Source organism: Phalangium opilio, unplaced genomic scaffold (assembly GCF_054372755.1).
Source record: "Phalangium opilio isolate 3A_F unplaced genomic scaffold, DU_Popi_V2 ptg000209l_1, whole genome shotgun sequence".
Taxonomy (NCBI): domain Eukaryota; kingdom Metazoa; phylum Arthropoda; class Arachnida; order Opiliones; family Phalangiidae; genus Phalangium; species Phalangium opilio.
The window spans coordinates 1,432,881-1,453,889 of NW_028324217.1; the positions used below are offsets into that span (position 1 = coordinate 1,432,881).

Genomic DNA, 21,009 nt, shown 5'->3' on the forward strand with positions numbered 1-21,009 from the left:
ATCGAAAGCTCTCAGTAACCAGTGACAAACTTATGGATGGAACTTACGCATAGCATAACACCACAGACATACCATGACGCTATAACCATTACGTCACCACATCTGTTGAAGTATAACCTTTCTATAACCGATCTCGATTTGACTTTAAACATAAATATACCTTTTAATAAACTTGCGTCATTAAAAAATGATGGTAAGTTACTGAAGCGGTTCCTTAATGGCCACGTGATGAATCAGCTATAGCTAACGTGTTAAGGTTGGATCCCTTCCCTATCTGGTCAGGATGATCAGTAACTTCTAGTTCCGTATAGAATTATTCTTAAAAGAGCATCGACCAAGGCTTAGGGCTTTAGATAGTCCGCGGGATATGATGAGGGGACACGTGATCGGTGTCAGACATCACCAGTTTATAAGCTGGCGTCCATAGCGAACCTAAAGCATTAGCTACACTTTACGAGGGGTTGTCCCATGAGATGCACCCTAGCTAGAGCGCCATTCTATTACCTACCCCAAGAAAGTTTCCCCCCAACACAGAAAGGGGACCCGTCATTTCTATAGATCCCCTATCTACACCCCCCGAGGTCACCATGTCGCCCGTACCAAAAAACCCTTGGGTCCCCATCTCCCTAGCTTCATCTAGGACCAACTACCATCAAGACCAGAATCCCTACGAGGCAATAATGAAAAACCTTTCACGGTTTATTTTTTGTTAACTTTTGGATCGAGTTTGAATGATCCTATAGTCAACTGCTGGGTTGTCCCCTTCCTGGAGCTCTTTTCTATGATGCAAAGTACATTAGACGAGGCCACAATGCGGCACGCGCGTGAACAAATTTCACGCGCCGTTACCAAATGCATTTGTACCACCGTCCGCCTTGAGTATCAAAATTTAATCCATGGTGCAGGAACAACCGAACAAGTTATGTCCTCCTATAGACCAGATTTACGTTCTATTCGTATTATGTATACCTAGGCCTATCGCGTTTCGATTATAGCATCTTATCAACAGAATTATACGAATCGTCATAATTCACTAAATTATATTTTGTCTTAATTCCATGTTCATGTTCATTTTCATTTGCATAATAAAATAGAGCCTTCTCAATTGTGATTTCAGTGCCTAGGTAAAACGTCACTGGCAAGGGACCAGGGTCTATTAGGTTGAAATTTTGTTGCATAATAATATAAAGGTTTTGCTGTGAAATTCTTGAAAATCAACTTCGAAACAAATTACACTTTGAATCATCTAATACTTGACCCTAAATTAAATTATACCAATATTTAACAAATTACATTTTGAAGATACTGCAATTGTCGTCGCAGTTGTGGTTTTCAGTGGTTGAAGCTAAACTATATCGGCTTAAAGGGACAGGTGTGTAAGCCCATTTTCGGCTGGTTAGAAATAACGATTAAGTTAGGCTTTTACGCGTCCCCCGAGACGTTTATCGTCGTGGTGGTGAAGCGACCAGAGCTATAGTCCCTTCCTTGCCGCCTAGTCAAGGGTAAGAGTTTTATGGATCGTAACACGATTAGATTTTTGTTCATGCCCAAAAATCAAAGCCCGGTGTATCCCCTTATACCGTACAGTGGCGTTTTCATGCAGGATCTAAACTGAACTCGACGTAATTTATGACAGTTCTTTATCCCCCTCCTGGACTGGTTATTCTCGGTTCCCGAGTGTGTTGTTATGGGACACACTTTCACGCTTCTTCTACCTTCTATTAGGGGCATCACCCTAGCTCTTTTGAAAAACGAATGTATAGGGAGGGACTTTGAAACAAGATGCGAGCAACATCTATAACAACTCGGCATCTGTTGGGTTTACTTCCTAGCTAGACTTGGTAAATACGGTACCGGTATTACAGCTTGCTTTAATAGATTATCTATTACCAAGTGCTCATGAAGACATCAAACAAACTTGAATTCAAAATAGAAACATAACAATACGTACATTTGAAGTGTAAAGGCCTCTTCAGACAAGACTTATATCATAGGGTAAAGTCGATCCAATGCTTTCTTAATTAGATACGTTTGAACAACTTTGTAAAAGATTGGCGGTTATTTAGTTTGCAAATTTTCAATATTATCTTAGTGTGTTTTAAAGAGACAACCTCGTTAGTGCCTATTCTTTAGCCATAGCCCGCTCGATCATGCCCTACTGACGCGTGATCAAGTGAGCTCTATTTTTATCAGAGAAGAATAGGCTAATATTACCATCAGTTTATAAGATATGTTCCGTAAGTATGACACTAACTATACTTCGAAATGGTCGCAGCTTACTGAGAACCAGAGCGAGAACTGACTACACTCGGTTAATTTTAATTTTACAGGACTTCCTGTTTACTTTGTGAGCCTTTGCAACGATTCACCAGGCCTCCCTCGCTTTACCCTGAATCTATGACCTACTTCAATCACTTCATGACAAGCCCCAGTTTCTAAGTTACCAGTAAGAAACTTATGGAACATATCTTAATTTTATAAACTTATGATATTGACTTATTTCTTGGAATTTCTCCTACAACAGTTAGAAGGCTTCACCAGTGAAAACAAGATGGCCAACTTCCCTAAACACGATTGCAGTTATATTACTTCTAAGACGCTTAAAATTGGTTAATAAAAGAAAATTTGTTTATTTTCAGGATCTGGACGCAACATATAAAAAATTTATCAAAACATTCATTTCAATTATTTATGTTTAAATGTATAAAATGTAATATATCTCAAAATAAAATTTCCATTAATTATTACTTCTGAGTTATAAAATAATTTTTATTTATAAGCATACTAATTGTGGTTGTAATTTTATTTATACGTTTAATAATAAAAGTCAGTGGCTGTGGTATGGAAATTTGTTTACAGGGGTTCTTTCATGAGGTCTCGATAAAAACCCCTTGAATAAATTATAATCGTTTAAAGTGTTTCCGAAACAAAATGGAACCGAATATAGGAACAAAACACTAACGTGAATTTTTACTTTTGCCACTGCTCGTTATAAAAATAAACATGTTTTTCTGCGTGCTTGTCTGTGAAATATAGTCGCTAGGAGCGCTGTATACGTAGTTACGTATTTACTGACATCTGAAACCTAAAGAAATTCCGCTTTTCCTTATGTTTCAGCAATAAAGCAAGTTATAATTCAGACGATTTGGCCGCTAGGGGCGCTGTATACGTAGTTACGAATTTACTGACATCTAAAACCATGCAAAACTTTTCGCTAGGTGCACTGTATTTTATAACATTGGATAGTCACATAGTCCTAAGTGTTTTCTACAAATTCAAACCGCCACTAGGGGGCGCTGTATACGTAGTTACGTATTTAGTGACATCTAAAACAGCGATGAATAGGCACATTTTTGCCGCTAGGGGTACTCTATTAACATAGGCCTAAGTGTTTTTTTATTAAGTGAGACCGCCTCTAGGTGGCGCTGTATACGTAGTTACGTATTTACTGACATCTAAAACCACGATGAATAGGCACATGTTTGCCGCTAGGGGAGCTCTATTAAAATAGGCTTAAGTGTGTTCTAGTATTTGAATTAGCGCCCACGCGTCACTTCCGCATTCGAAGCGCCCCTAACGATGGAATTTCTTATAGCACTCGGAATTCAGTTTGCCAGTTCTTTCTTTCTTGGCAGCCGACCAGTCAACATCGTTCCTCGAGCAGCTCTTTGGAAACGCAACTTTGGAAGGAAGAGCCCTAACAATCGGAAACAACTTGGCCAGTTCTTTCTCTCGGCGCCGCTGATAAGTCGACATCGTCCCTTGAGCGAGTCTTTGGAAGTCAACATCAGAAGGAAAGCCGAGTTCAACGCCGATGTTAAGAATTTTCGCCATTTTCTGGAAGCACACCACGCTACGAGGTCTCCGCCATGTTGAAATCAAAGCGAATGCTACGGTATGTACAAAGCCCTTCAATTATCCAAAGCCATCCAGCTAGCTTTTTCTTTTTTCTTTTCTTTTGTTAGTTATTTATGTTTATTTATTAAAAATAAAGTACAATGAGAAGAAATTCCAAAATTTTAGAATTATTATCAGTAAATTGAAGATATTTGAGATACTACAATTTCATTCATGGAGGTATTTAATTAACTAATAAAATCGGTGGTTTATTATTTAAAAAAAGCCTAACTTATTATTTAACGGGGCGAGATTACGTTGCAATAGGCTTAGCCATTAAAAATATTTTATCCTGGCCTGGGACTAATCTCGAAGCTTTAACTTGATGCCGCCATTTTAATTCAAATTAAATTACCGAGGGATTTTTCTTAATTATTACGCGTAAATTAGAACTCTTTTAGATTAGAACATTTTAGCTCATGGCGGTATATAATTGCTTTAGATTATGCACCACGTTGATCTACTTAATTTAATAAAATATTTAGTTCAAATTAATGAATCAAGGTTAATTGTTAGTAAGTTATTATTTTCTGCAAATTAGGCCCATTTAATGAGGCGTTACCGCGAAGTTAAGGCTAAAGATTCTTAAATTCTATTTAAGGGCATATATCCGTAATTTCTTCTTACATTATTAAAATGTACGTTATGGTTTCCGCGAATTATTATTTTGTTAGGACCTTATAATTCTAATTTGGCAATGGCTTAATAATTAGTGAGGTTTTTAAATTCTATTTAAAAGAATAATTTAAGTAATTTTTTTAATTATTTATACCTATGGTGTTGTTTCCGTAAATTATTATTTTTTGGTAGCTTAATGTAGCTCATTAATTTAATTTGACAATGGCTTTATATTTAGCAAGATGCTTCAATTTTTTATGGGAATATTTTACCAAGTTTTTTCTGAATAATTTACGGAAACAAGTTCATAGATATAATAATGTTATGTTAGGACCCCTTTAATTCTAATTAGACAATGGCTTAATATTTAGTGAGGTTCTTAAATTCTATTTATGGGAATATTTTACGTAATTTTATAATTTATACCTATGGTATTGTTTCCGTTTATTATTATTTTTTGGGGAGCTTAAATGTAGATCATTAATTCTAATTTGGAAATGGCTTTATATTTAGCAAGATGCTAAAATTTCTTTTGAGAATTATCAAGTTTTTTCTTAATAATTTACGGAAACAAGTTCATAGATAAAATAATGTTATGTTAGGACCCCTTTAATTCTAATTAGGCAATGGCTTCATATTTGTTATTAATATATTTTCATTTTTAGAAGCCAATGACTTTCTTGGATATTCTGTTGCTGGTCATTCCGACACGTTGTCTCTAGATCATTTCCACGTTCGGTAGACTTGGGAGTTCATCCGCTGTCAGAGACGCCCATTTCAGATGATCTCGTCCTTGGATTTGCGATACAGACGCTTTAAACCTGATGTAACCTTGCAATCACTTTTCTACCATGCCTTCAAAAGATGCTGAGAACATAACAAAACTTAGAAATTTTTAGAATTATACATACAACTAATTTCTTTTACGCGTTCAAACTTTTATTTACGGAACTCTTTACATTATTTTTTGTTGAAAATTCTTGTAAACACTATTTTTTGTTGAAAATTCTTGTAAACACTTTAATTCTTTTTTTCGTTTTGAATAAATTTTGCCTTAAACCTCGTTCTTTGTTTTAATTGATTACTTTCGATACTAGACTTGGTTTCAATTTTTTAGCCTCTGGACTTAGAACGGTTTTTTGACCCCCCTTTTAGGCTTATTTTTTATTTAAACAAGCTTAAGAGTAGGGAATAGGCCTTAAAATCCAGGCAATAATCCTAAAAACGGATAAAAATCCTTAAAATGGTTAAAATACGGGCCTAAAGAGGCCCTAAAAAAAACCCCCTAAGTCCAGACCTTAAAACACTCGAACCATCCCTTGTATCGAAACTAATTTAATAAAACAAAGAACGTGACCCAAGAAAAAATTTATTCAATCAGAAAAAAACAATACAGGGTTTGTACAAAAATTTTCTACCAAAAAAATTTAAAGAGTTCCGTAAATTAAAGTTCGAACGCGTAAAATTGAAATCAGTTACTAATAAAATACTAAAAAATAAAATTGAATTAACTAGTTACTAATAAAATACTAAAAAATAAAATTAAATTAACTAGTTACTAATAAAATACTAAAGAATAAAATTGAATTAACTAGTTGCTAATCGAATCGTAAAGAATCTTCACGTTAATTGTCCAGATCAGCTCGCGTATCCAAGAAAGATGTCATCTGGAAAGAGCGTCTCTGACAGCGGATGAATTCCAAACTCTATCGAACGTTGTAATCATCTACTAGGAAACGTCTGACTGATCGGCGGCAGTAAATAATTCACATCTAAAAATTGAAATATATTAGTAACAATATTAATCCATTGCTCCAGAATCTCTAAGCCTTACAAAATAATAATTTATCTAAGTGATCCCATTTATTTAAATAATTAATGAAAAACCGGTCCTTTATGTACGGCGTTATATTACTAAGAAAATTAAGTTTGAGAACCTAATCAATTTCTTAAGCCTTGTACAAGTTAAACTTAATCTAGCGGTGGTGGTTTATTTAATTTAAATTTAAAACTATTATTAAATAGACTGAAATTGCGATAAATAGTAATAACACGGACAGATTTAATTTTAGAAGTAGGAATGGAGAACGGTTAGTATTTACTTCAATCCGACTCACAGCCCAGTATAGAACCTCTCCCTCCAACACGTAACGAAAAGTTTAAATTATCTTATTGGCTCACTTAATCTACGTTTTGACGTCGTTGCTGATAGGGACGGCGAAAAATACGTAATTCCTTCTAACCCCTGTCGCTATGACCCGCCTCTTCTTTCATACACCCCCGTCCCGTGGACTTTGACGCGCGCCCACATTACTCTGTTCTCCATTACTACTTCTAAAATTAAATCTATCCCTTGTAATAATTAACTAACAATTAATTCTGCCTGTTTTATAAAAACTACTTAATATATTAAAGTAATACACAAAAAGGCTTACTTTTGTTGCGCAGGAAGAAGCAAGTTAACCCCAACATGGCCTCCGAAACAGCATTCAACGGCGGTAAGGAGCTGTGGATTCTGGAATGATTCCTCGTTGACAAAGAGGGAAACGGCAGATCGTCGACGAAAGGCTTGATTCTTTGTCCTAACTCAAACATCATGAACGCGTGATTTCCAAGAGCAGAGCAGAAAACGATCTTGACTCCACGATGCTGATCAAAGAAAGAACTCTCGGCAGGACAAATAAAAAACGAGCGAAATTCAAGCCGACGTTCAACGGGTTTGCGTTGTATCATTTGATCAACTAGTGAGTGATTTTCTATCGCTAATTGTGTAGGAGTACACGCGCAGTAGGCCAATCGAGGGCGTAAAAATGTTTAAAAAATAAAGACGCTACAATGAGAGTTAATAATATTTTATCAGACCTTGAGTAAACATATTTCTTAATAGATCTTTTTTAACTTTGGGAATCAAGAAATGTTTTTACCTTCAAGATTTTTTTAACTCTTTTGTAGTTAAAAAAGTTCTATTTCGAAATATCCTTTTTATCAGTGTACTCAAGGTCTGATAAAAAATTATTAACTCTCATCGTAGGCGTCTTTAATTTTTAAACATTTTTACGCCCTCGATTGGCCTACTGCGCGTGTACTCCACAATTACCGATAGAAAATCACTCCCTAGTTGATCAAATGATACAACGCAAACCCGTTGAACGTCGGCTTGAATTTCGCTCGTTTTTTATTTGTCCTGCCGAGAGTTCTTTCTTTGATCAGCATCGTGGAGTCAAGATCGTTTTCTGCTCTGCTCTTGGAAATCACGCGTTCATGATGTTTGAGTTAGGACAAAGAATCAAGCCTTTCGTCGACGATCTGCCGTTTCCCTCTTTGTCAACGAGGAATCATTCCAGAATCCACAGCTCCTTACCGCCGTTGAATGCTGTTTCGGAGGCCATGTTGGGGTGAACTTGCTTCTTCCTGCGCAACAAAAGTAAGCCTTTTTGTGTATTACTTTAATATATTAAGTAGTTTTTATAAAACAGGCAGAATTAATTGTTAGTTAATTATTACAAGGGATAGATTTAATTTTAGAAGTAGTAATGGAGAACAGAGTAATGTGGGCGCGCGTCAAAGTCCACGGGACGGGGGTGTATGAAAGAAGAGGCGGGTCATAGCGACAGGGGTTAGAAGGAATTACGTATTTTTCGCCGTCCCTATCAGCAACGACGTCAAAACGTAGATTAAGTGAGCCAATAAGATAATTTAAACTTTTCGTTACGTGTTGGAGGGAGAGGTTCTATACTGGGCTGTGAGTCGGATTGAAGTAAATACTAACCGTTCTCCATTCCTACTTCTAAAATTAAATCTGTCCGTGTTATTACTATTTATCGCAATTTCAGTCTATTTAATAATAGTTTTAAATTTAAATTAAATAAACCACCACCGCTAGATTAAGTTTAACTTGTACAAGGCTTAAGAAATTGATTAGGTTCTCAAACTCATTTTCTTAGTAATATAACGCCGTACATAAAGGACCGGTTTTTCATTAATTATTTAAATAAATGGGATCACTTAGATAAATTATTATTTTGTTAGGCTTAGAGATTCTGGAGCAATGGATTAATATTGTTACTAATATATTTTAATTTTTAGATGCGAATTATTTACTGCCGCCGATCAGTCAGACGTTTCCTAGTAGATGATTACAACGTTCGATAGAGTTTGGAATTCATCCGCTGTTAGAGACTCTCTTTCCAGATGACATCTTTCTTGGATACGCGAGCTGATCTGGACAATTAACGTGAAGATTCTTTACGATTCGATTAGCAACTAGTTAATTCAATTTTATTCTTTAGTATTTTATTAGTAACTAGTTAATTTAATTTTATTTTTTAGTATTTTATTAGTAACTAGTTAATTCAATTTTATTTTTTAGTATTTTATTAGTAACTGATTTCAATTTTACGCGTTCGAACTTTAATTTACGGAAATCTTTAAATTTTTTTGGTAGAAAATTTTTGTACAAACCCTGTATTGTTTTTTTCTGATTGAATAAATTTTTTCTTGGGTCACGTTCTTTGTTTTATTAAATTAGTTTCGATACAAGGGATGGTTCGAGTGTTTTAAGGTCTGGACTTAGGGGGGGTTTTTTTAGGGCCTCTTTAGGCCCGTATTTTAAGGATTTTTATCCGTTTTTAGGAAAATTTTACATAATATTGCCTGGATTTTAATGCCTATTCCCTACTCTCAAGCTTAAATAAAAAATAAGCCTAAAAGGGGGTTAAAAAACCGTTCTAAGTCCAGAGGCTAAAAAATTGAAACCAAGTCTAGTATCGAAAGTAATCAATTAAAACAAAGAACGAGGTTTAAGGCAAAATTTATTCAAAACGCAAAAAAGAATTAAAGTGTTTACAAGAATTTTCAACAAAAAATAGTGTTTACAAGAATTTTCAACAAAAAATAATGTAAAGAGTTCCGTAAATAAAAGTTTGAACGCGTAAAAGAAATTAGTTGTATGTATAATTCTAAAAATTTCTAAGTTTTTTTATGTTCTCAGCATCTTTTGAAGCCATGGTAGAAAAGTGATTGCAAGGTTACATCAGGTTTAAAGCGTCTGTATCGCAAATCCAAGGACGAGATCATCTGAAATGGGCGTCTCTGACAGCGGATGAACTCCCAAGTCTACCGAACGTGGAAATGATCTAGAGACAACGTGTCGGAATGACCAGCAACAGAATATCCAAGAAAGTCATTGGCTTCTAAAAATGAAAATATATTAATAACAAATATGAAGCCATTGCCTAATTAGAATTAAAGGGGTCCTAACATAACATTATTTTATCTATGAACTTGTTTCCGTAAATTATTAAGAAAAAACTTGATAATTCTCAAAAGAAATTTTAGCATCTTGCTAAATATAAAGCCATTTCCAAATTAGAATTAATGATCTACATTAAGCTCCCCAAAAAATAATAATAAACGGAAACAATACCATAGGTATAAATTATAAAATTACGTAAAATATTCCCATAAATAGAATTTAAGAACCTCACTAAATATTAAGCCATTGTCTAATTAGAATTAAAGGGGTCCTAACATAACATTATTATATCTATGAACTTGTTTCCGTAAATTATTCAGAAAAAACTTGGTAAAATATTCCCATAAAAAATTGAAGCATCTTGCTAAATATAAAGCCATTGTCAAATTAAATTAATGAGCTACATTAAGCTACCAAAAAATAATAATTTACGGAAACACCATAGGTATAAATAATTAAAAAAATTACTTAAATTATTCTTTTAAATAGAATTTAAAAACCTCACTAATTATTAAGCCATTGCCAAATTAGAATTATAAGGTCCTAACAAAATAATAATTCGCGGAAACCATAACGTACATTTTAATAATGTAAGAAGAAATTACGGATATATGCCCTTAAATAGAATTTAAGAATCTTTAGCCTTAACTTCGCGGTAACGCCTCATTAAATGGGCCTAATTTGCAGAAAATAATAACTTACTAACAATTAACCTTGATTCATTAATTTGAACTAAATATTTTATTAAATTAAGTAGATCAACGTGGTGCATAATCTAAAGCAATTATATACCGCCATGAGCTAAAATGTTTTAATCTAAAAGAGTTCTAATTTACGCGTAATAATTAAGAAAAATCCCTCGGTAATTTAATTTGAATTAAAATGGCGGCATCAAGTTAAAGCTTCGAGATTAGTCCCAGGCCAGGATAAAATATTTTTAATGGCTAAGCCTATTGCAACGTAATCTCGCCCCGTTAAATAATAAATTAGGCTTTTTTTAAATAATAAACCACCGATTTTATTAGTTAATTAAATACCTCCATGAATGAAATTGTAGTATCTCAAATATCTTCAATTTACTGATAATAATTCTAAAATTTTGGAATTTCTTCTCATTGTACTTTATTTTTAATAAATAAACATAAATAACTAACAAAAGAAAAGAAAAAAGAAAAAGCTAGCTGGATGGCTTTGGATAATTGAAGGGCTTTGTACATACCGTAGCATTCGCTTTGATTTCAACATGGCGGAGACCTCGTAGCGTGGTGTGCTTCCAGAAAATGGCGAAAATTCTTAACATCGGCGTTGAACTCGGCTTTCCTTCTGATGTTGACTTCCAAAGACTCGCTCAAGGGACGATGTCGACTTATCAGCGGCGCCGAGAGAAAGAACTGGCCAAGTTGTTTCCGATTGTTAGGGCTCTTCCTTCCAAAGTTGCGTTTCCAAAGAGCTGCTCGAGGAACGATGTTGACTGGTCGGCTGCCAAGAAAGAAAGAACTGGCAAACTGATTTCCGAGTGCTATAAGAAATTCCATCGTTAGGGGCGCTTCGAATGCGGAAGTGACGCGTGGGCGCTAATTCAAATACTAGAACACACTTAAGCCTAATTTAATAGAGCTCCCCTAGCGGCAAACATGTGCCTATTCATCGTGGTTTTAGATGTCAGTAAATACGTAACTACGTATACAGCGCCCCCTAGTGGCGGTCTCAATTAATAGAACACACTTAGGCCTATGTTAATAGAGCGCCCCTAGCGGCGAACATGTGCCTTTCATCGCTGTTTTAGATGTCAGTAAATACGTAACTACGTATACAGCGCCCCCTAGTGGCGGTTTGAATTTGTAGAAAACACTTTGGACTATGTGACTATCCAATGTTATAAAATACAGTGCACCTAGCGAAAAGTTTTGCATGGTTTTAGATGTCAGTAAATACGTAACTACGTATACAGCGCCCCCTAGTGGCGGTCTCAATTAATAGAACACACTTAGGCCTATGTTAATAGAGCGCCCCTAGCGGCGAACATGTGCCTTTCATCGCTGTTTTAGATGTCAGTAAATACGTAACTACGTATACAGCGCCCCCTAGTGGCGGTTTGAATTTGTAGAAAACACTTTGGACTATGTGACTATCCAATGTTATAAAATACAGTGCACCTAGCGAAAAGTTTTGCATGGTTTTAGATGTCAGTAAATACGTAACTACGTATACAGCGCCCCCTAGTGGCGGTTTCAATTTATAGAAAACACTTAGGCCTATTTGACTATCCAATTTTATAAAATACAGCGCACCTGGCGGAAAATTGTTCGTGGTTTTAGATGTCAGTAAATACGTAACTACGTATACAGCGCCCCCTAGTGGCGGTTTCAATTTATAGAAAACACTTAGGACTATGTGACTATCCAATGTTATAAAATACAGTGCGCCTAGCGGCAAAGTGTTCGTGGTTTTAGATGTATACAGCGCTCTTACCAACCATATTTCACAGACAAACACGCAAAAGAAACACACGTTAATTTTTGTTACGAGCATTGGCAAAAGTAAAAACCTAACATAATAACATGAAATTCACGTTAGTGTTACGTTACTATATTCGGCTCCATTTTGTTTCAACAGCCACTGACTTTTAAATGAAATTACAACCACTGACTGTAATTAGTATGCTTATAAATAAAATTTATTTTATAACTCAGACATAATAATTAATGGAAATTTTATTTTGAAATATAGTACATTTTATACATTTAAACATAAATAATTGAAATGAATGTCTTGATAACTTTTGTAAATTTTGCGTCCAGATCCTGAAAAGAAACCAATTTTCATTAATTAACAAATTTTAAGCCTCTTAGGAATATTCAACAGCAAATGTATTTTTACGAGTGTTTATTGAAGCTGGCCTAGCAGTTACGATAGAAGAGATTAAACAAGATGGCCCCGGTTAGATTAAATCTCCATTGAATGAAGTACACTTTTTGTTTTAATCTATGAACTTTCGATAGTGTCTGCATGGGTAAAGAATATGCGTTCGTGAACGACAAGCGAGAATTGACAACATTCGGTTTTGCCGTTCATCTTGGTCCTATTTAGTCTGAACTTACTAAGTTACCCAAATTTGACAGCAGCGCCTCACTCACCAGGCGTATCTTGCTTTACCCTGAATCTATGACCTCCCTACTTCAATCACTTCAAAATTACAAGCTCCAGTTTGTCATGACCAGTCACAAACTTATGGAACGGAACATATCTTATAAACCTATGATATTAACTTATCTTTTAGAATTTACGACAATAAGAAGATATGACCATTTTGCGTTTGTCTGTATCTGTAGTATTCCCTGTCCCTGTCCCTGTCCCTTTGGTGGTGATGGTGTGGCTCGATCAATTGATCTTTGGGGTCACGAAGGACCATCAGTCTCTTCCGAAAATGGGCGCGAAAATCGTCGCGAGAGCTCGGAAGACATGACAAGGCTGCACCCGCCTGGATTTACCGATTTAGAGAAATCTTGTTGGAGGGGACAAATTGGTAGGGTGCAAAATAATCCATTCTCATTCGGTACCACCGGGAAGCGTGTTCAACTGGGAAAAGACACGAAATATTTTAAAATGATAGACTATTCGGGATTGAAGAGCGCACGCTTTACGACGAGTAAAATTCAAACTATAATTTGTACTTTAACAGCATGCGCCTTACCAAGAACGAATGGGAGGCAGCAATTCTTTACCCGGAGCTGCACGAAGATTGTCTCAATTGAACGGTGACACGACGGACAACCATAGATAGTGTGCAGAGTTCAAGTGTTGCCAGTCGTTTACGACGCAAGCAATTCCAACCGCGCTTATCTACAACAGATACTGAAAAGATTGTAGTGAATTATGCGTCGATTCAGAAATTATCATTCAGTTGGATCCAAACCTGAATAGATGCATTAGATGATCCAATAACCAATTACTTCTAATTCCCCTGAAGAGCATGCGCAGTTAAAGTTAAGAAACGGCGGTTTGGGAAAGGTTTCTAGCCCTTTTAGTGCATGCATACTATCTATGGGATATCGTCAGTTATCGGGAAAATATATGGGACTGGTATTCCAGGCTTTCCAGCAAAGCAAGAGAAAACTCTGTCACAAACACGCAATGAAATAATCAATAGTTGAGGTGAGAAAGGTTAGCCTATAACCAGAACGCATCATCCACCACCAATACTCAATACCTTCCGGGTTAAGAATAAGTATATTGACAGTTTCTGCATGGTGATGATAGTTTGCAAAAAACGTAATTGATTGCCCTTGTAAATTACTTAAATTGTCATTAACTTTTTTGTTGACGTATGATTAGTTAGGTGGTGCTATAGCTACTGGTCTTGAGATGACTCCTATAGGTCTTAGGTCGTTTTCAACTTACTGTTCAAGGTAATCTTTCCCAAAAGAGAACTGTCATTCGGATGAATAGTACGTCACACCCTCCTAAGTTTTACCATGGCAGCCATATTGGTGGGTATCAGCTTCCCACGTCCTGCATTCAACCCACCAGTATGGCCGTTTAAGTTACGTCACGAATCTAACCACCTCCCCTAATTGAAAACTCTCTGAATATGTTTATATTTCCGCAAAATTAATTTAGTTTTCAATCAGCCAGCCGGAAGTGAATTCGATTACTTACTTCCGCCTGTACGGTATACGGAACTTCCGGTACAGATTTGGATGGTTCAGAACCTCCTTTACTCATAAAATCGCTTCTAAATTAATTCTAAATTACCGATAAACGAAATTAAATTAAGTTTAATTTAATTTAATTAACCTAGCAATACGTACCTTGATTTTGGGAGATATGTTTCATCTAAGGTAAAATTGGTACTTGTACATAAAAGAAAACATTAGCAACAATCCCCAATAAAAATATAGCTGATATGGCAAACATAAAAAGAAAAAAACATTATTGGGTATACGATCTTTTTATTGTATAATAATTGAAGACTCGATAACCGTAAAGGTTTTACAGAGTTAATTCCCCGCAAAATCCCGAGCTGCTGCCATGGAATCTCATTTGTGACTTGTTTCCCAATACAGCTATAGCTATAGCTATAGCTATATAGAAAGCTGCTAGACTCAATCGCTAATGAAGACAAATGGCCGTAGTACACGACGACACTTTCCTGGGCCGTACCAGCGTTAAGCCGCTCTCTACAACGACATATTTCTCCCTCGGTGCTTTTTGCTTCGGCTTTACTGGAGTCCCTCTTAAAGATTTAAGTTCCAACATATTCTCATTCAACCTGTGTACAAGACTAACTCGAGGGACTAACCACTCCGTTTAAATCCGATACCAGGGATAGATTTAATTTTAGAAGTAGGAATGGAGAACGTTTAGTATTTACTTCAGTCCGACTCATAGAGCCTCAACCTCCAACACGTAACGAAAAGTTTAAATTATCTTATTGGCTCACTTAAACTACGTTTTGATGACGTTGCTGATGCAGGGACGTGGCGAAAAATAGTGACGTAATTCCTTTTACCTCTGTCGCTATGACCCTTCCGCCTCTGGAAGGGGGTCCGTCCGGGATTTGACGCGCGCCCAGATATTAATTACTCTGTTCTCCATTCCTACTTCTAAAATTAAATCTATCCCTGCTGATACCTTATCGTCATCCCTAAGGGTGTTCCATAAAGGCTTTCATGGTGGTTACCATCTCGACTCGAAGATTGTCTCTAGCAAATTGCAAGGGGATGAAACATTTATTAAGTCTAAAGCGGGGCCCGAGTTATAACGTTGGGCGATCCCCGTGCAACAGCAGCGATATACTAGAAATAAGTGGGTAATTTTATTACATATTAAATCTTTAAATTTGAGGCTCCCAGAACCAGCATGGCTTTGAAAACGTTTTAAGCCTTATGGTTATTATACTTTCATCCCATTTAAAAACCGAAATGATTAAAAGTTATGGTTTGCCAACAGAAAGGGTTTATAAATCAATTAGTTAAAGACATTATTGCAAGCAAAAAAATACAGCGATAAGACTGCCTAATAACATTCATAAAATATGTTCCATAAGTTTGTCACTGGTTACTGAGAGCGTTTCAAATAATGTTATTGTTCAAATATGATATTTGAAAGAAAAAATTAAATTTACGAAAACCGGCATCACGTTTACGACTTTTACACAAATTTAATCTTATTACGAGTTGCTAAAGCGATGGTTACACGTGTTACGTAACATATAACTCGAGTATATACTTGGGTAGCGTTGGATGGAGAAAGGGAGGTATAGCTATAACCGTGCATGTACTGATTTGGAGTTGTTGGACCAAGCGAAACCGGATGTGACAAGCGAATCTATCACGCCGTCTAACATCTCTTTATAGGCAAGGAAAAATCTTGACGCTAGACCGTCGCCACGGAGCATGACGATGTTGGACGTGCGCCAAGCCACCAATGTAATGGGGATTTAGATTTAACGTTAGTTAAACATAATTACTGACTTGCTAAGTGTTATGAAACTTCAAAAGTAATATTTGGCTATACCTTACCCTCCGAATGAGCCTGCCTAACCCAAACTCTAGCTTAAACCTAAACCCAAACATGCCTAAACCTAGCGCTAACCCTAGCTTAAACCTAACCCCAACCTTAGCTCAAACCTAACCCCAACCCTAGCTCAAATCCAACCCCGACCCTAGCTCAAACCTAACCCCAACCCTAGCTCAAACCTAACCCCAACCCTAGCTCAAACCTAACCCCAACACCCTAGCTCAAACCTAACCCCAACCCTAGCTCAAACCTAACCCCAACACCCTACCTCAAACTTAACTCCAACCCTAGCTTAAACCTAACCTAACCTAATCCTAAACACACTAAATAATAACCTAACCATAACCTAAACACAATACCGTCTCATCCCCTCGGTACTCTCGTGGGACTGGCTCCCGGACCAGGACCCATCTAAAAAGTGATAACCTTTCTTTGGGTGGGCATGCGAGCCGAGAGCCAAGTCTCAGTTTGGCTGGGTGACTTTATTAAAAAGGCAAAAAGCTTAAATCGAGTCTCGAGCCACAGCAGCCCATGGATATCTCGCGCCTATCTGCCAGCTCTTTCCCTCCTCATCGCCCAAAAAGGGTATTAACGAGATTTTGGCTTCTAAGCTCTGCGAAATAGAACACGCTTCATGGAACACTGATTGAAAACCAATCTCACACCATGCAGAAATGATTGCCCTAGCTAACTACATTCGGGACGCGTATCCGAGAGACACTTTCCCCTGAAACAAGTATTAAATTCGTTATTCGGCGAGTGACAAGCAAACAAACATTCCTATCCGTATTCGTACGAATCCCCAGTAGAACTTGGGCACATTTTAAATACTTAACTTAAAAGAATTTAACTATTTTCAATGCTTACGGTTTACAAATGTCTCGGCCAGGTCTATCGGCATCCTTGACGCTAATGCATTTGGGGTTTCCTAGTGTACATTTTGAACGTATCGAAGCTTGGGCCCGCGAGCTAAATTCAACTTACTTAGTAGTGTACGCTACACGCGGAACGGGACCCCTTTAATGGCATCGTGTCCCAAGGGCTAAAGTTGTCATTCGATTTTGAAATGATAAAAGCTTTTCAACTTTCTGTGTTTTTCATTTTATTTCGTTTCGTTTCGTTTGAATAACAAAATAAAATCTTATCTCTGATTGTTTTAACATCAACGTTGATGTTGATTCAATGACTGTCAACAGTAATTACGTCAACTAGTACCATCGATCTTTGTTCATTTTAGACAAGATTTCATTTTCACGTGGTGTCTACACCCAAAGGCTGCGAACTAAGTAACATTTTGTTGTTAACGTGTGAACTTTTGATTTTAGCCTCTTCTAAAGGCCATTTCAGACGGCACAACTTTTTGATACTCATTTAGATGAGTCAACTTGAGTTGAGTAAACTTGTTGGCTCGTGTGAATTAACAGAAGTTGGTAACACAAGTTGAATTGCCACTAGATTGTAGATTAATCACTGACCAATTTTTGCTCACTAAACTTTTTGACCCATCTAGATCTAGTTGAGTCCAAAGTTGTACCGTCTGAAAAGGCCTTAAGGCTGAATTTTGCTAAGCCTTGGCCAGCAAGAAAAAAGTAGAAAACCCTCTTTCGTAAATTCTTTCTTTCTTGCAAGAAATTGAAAACGAAAATAGTTTTATTGCGGTGTGGTAAGCGCTATGCATTTTCCATTCCATTCCAGAATGAAGGTTTCAATTTCGTCGGCTAGCTGCTCTGAAATTGGATGTTGCAGGGGCAACGAAAGAAAAGATTTTCAGTCCCAGCACCAACGCGGATGAAGAAATAATAGAAAAAGTATAAAACGAAATAAAAAAAACCCTGCCTCGGAAGATGGCGTAATTCTATTATCTCGGTTCCATGGTCTTAACTGAAAATGAGTTTTCAGGATACAGCTCCCACTTGGGTACCAAAAAGCTTCAAAAAGCACTGGCTGGCTGTACCACGCGCCATCCTACACTGTCGTGTCGTCTAGCCATGTCTCTTGAACCCATAACACTCTAGAGGTGTTTATAAACTAGCAAGTTGTACGTACCATAGCCCACTCTATCACGTGCTCAGGGTTGCAAGATAGCGCGAGAAGATTGCATGCTGGAGGCCCTAATCGAGTGGGCTATGCTGCGATACTGGTAGGGTTAGGGTAGCTCCTCTACGGTGTGATTGGTCTATTTGAGAAGATGAAAGCGGAATATGCCGAGCGGCGTATTGCGAAAAATAGAGCCATAATCTTTAAGGGCCACCGTGCGTATCCCAAAGGGGATATCCATGGATAAAAACATTCAACCAGCGTTTCCTCTCTCATGTCATGCACGAACCAGATCTATACGTCCCTGTCTACCATCACTACCTAACAGTCAAGTCTGCATACAGATTTTACTTTAAAATTAAATATAATACATAAATAAATTCTTCATATCAATAATAGGTCTTAGTTATTGACTTGGGTTTGCGCGCTTAACACTTATCTGACAGAGTACAGCAATACTCGCTAATCAGATGAAAGGCTAACTCTACCCTTCAAGTTAAAACTAAATAGCATTTAATGCAAATAAATTAATAATTACACGGGTGCCCAAGCGCAGCTCCGAGATTGGTTCTGTCTTAGATGCCCCAAATAAACAGGAAAAGAAAAAAATGCCACAGAAATAATTACTTGATGGCAACTGAAGACAAAATGGAATTGCGGATTTCCCATTGCAAGGATCGCCTGCTGAGGATCCTCAAGGGACATCCAAACCCCAGTATAACTCAATCATCTTTATACCGCCAAAGTGAAAGACGTATTTGCCGCCCTCGTAATCGAGGCAAAGGACACACTCTTACGTTTTCATCCTGGCTCGTCATAGCCCATAAATGGCTTTGTCCATAAAGTGTCCGACGCCTCTGGGTTAGGGGTCCCCGTCGTCATCTTTGGGACCAGTGAACCTGAAGGATTTTGGCGAGGGTTTATATATCTATACGTATCATGATGGACGAATATCTTTTGGCGAAAATGATTTTCTTTAATACGTTTCCCGTTTCTCTCTCTAGGGGCCAACCCAATTGATCTTTTCTATCTTATCACTAAAATATTATCTACTATCTTATATCTATAACCGTGAAATACCGAGCAACAAAAATTACTTAACATTTTGAAATAAGTAAAATAGTTGCTAAGCCTTTCGCTTGGTTATAATCTTACGATAACAAAGATTTAACATTTCAAAATGTAAACAAGTGCAGGGTAAAATTCGTTATACCAGGGATAGATTTAATTTCAGAAGTAGGAATGGAGAAGAGAGTAATATCTGGGCGCGCGTCAAAGTCCCGAAACCCCCTTCCACGGGACGGGAGGGGGTATGAAAGAAGAGGCGGGAGGGTCATAGCGACAGAGGTAAAAAGGAATTATTACGTATTTTTCGCCGTCTCCGTCAGCAACGTCATCAAAACGTAGTTTAAGTGAGTCAGCCAATAAGATAATTTAAACTTTTCGTTACATTACGTGTTGGAGGGAGGGAGGGGCTCTATACCGTGAAATACCGAGCAACAAAAATTACTTAACATTTTGAAATAAATAAAATAGTTGCTAAGCCTTTCATTTGGTTATAATCTTACGATAACAAAGATTTAACATTTCAAAATGTAAACAAGTGCAGGGTAAAATTCGTTATACCGGGGATAGATTTAATTTTAGAAGTAGGAATGGAGTCTAACGGTTAGTATTTACTTCAGTTATTCCGACTCATAGCCCACCCAGTATAGATAGGGCCCCTCCCTCCAACACGTAATGTAACGAAAAGTTTAAATTATCTTATTGGTTGGTTCAGTTTTAAACTACGTTTTGATGACGCTGCTGATGCGGGGACGGCCAAAAATAATGACGTAATTCCTTTTTACCTCTGTCGCTATTACCCTCCCGACTCTTCTTTCATACCCCCCCCCGTCCCGTGGAAGGGGGGTCCGGGACTTTGACGCGCGCCCAGATATTAATTTTTCTGTTCTCCATTCCTACTTCAAAAATTAAATCTATCCCTGGTCATACGTAATGATTATTCTTAACTCTTCCCACAAAACTCGCCTAGATATGTTGAGTGAAATGGCAAAGGATACACAATGATTCCTGTTAGCTGTATGCATTCCTGCTAAAGGTCTTATTATCAGACTTTCAGGGCAAAAACGGAGTAAGGGTGTTGAAGGGAAGTCCCGGTAAGGTTCAGGGTCTGATCCATTTTATAGCTAAGCATTTAATTCGAAGCTTAAGCTTATTTCGATATAAATTGCCTATTAGGGTCCCTGCCCTTTATACCCTCAGCTCGAGAACGGGGCCCACTAATAGGATTAAGTCCCCAAGCCGTGAACGCCATTCTGAGAGAAACAAAACGATAACAAGGAGTCTCCCACCCCGGGCACCAGCCCGGACCCCAATGAACACCCCCTACACCAACAACACCCGACAATGATCATTAGTCTTAATCGTGCATCAGCACAAAGAAAGAAAAAACCACCACAGGAATTCTAGAATAACTGGTTATGTTATACTAACTTTTCTGCGCCTCTTAAACTTAAGGTCCATCATATTCTCAAGACTAGCTAGAGGGGTTAAGCAAGAAACTGATTAGACAATGTTTGCTAATTTAATTAATTAAGGGGTCATAAACATTTCTCCGATGTTCATTCGTGACTTGTGGGGGCAAAATCAAAATAGACTGGTCATAGAAGTTAAATACA

General features: G+C 37.2%; 1 long non-coding RNA gene across 1 annotated transcript; it reads right to left on the reverse strand.

Moving 5' to 3' along the window:
• Positions 1-14,701: 14,701 nt before the first annotated feature.
• Positions 14,702-16,525, reverse strand: LOC149618222 (uncharacterized). Its single transcript, XR_016375466.1, has 2 exons — positions 16,448-16,525; positions 14,702-16,282 (listed from the first exon to the last, which is right to left on the reverse strand). It is a non-coding gene; the product is annotated as an uncharacterized LOC149618222 (long non-coding RNA).
• Positions 16,526-21,009: the final 4,484 nt, after the last annotated feature.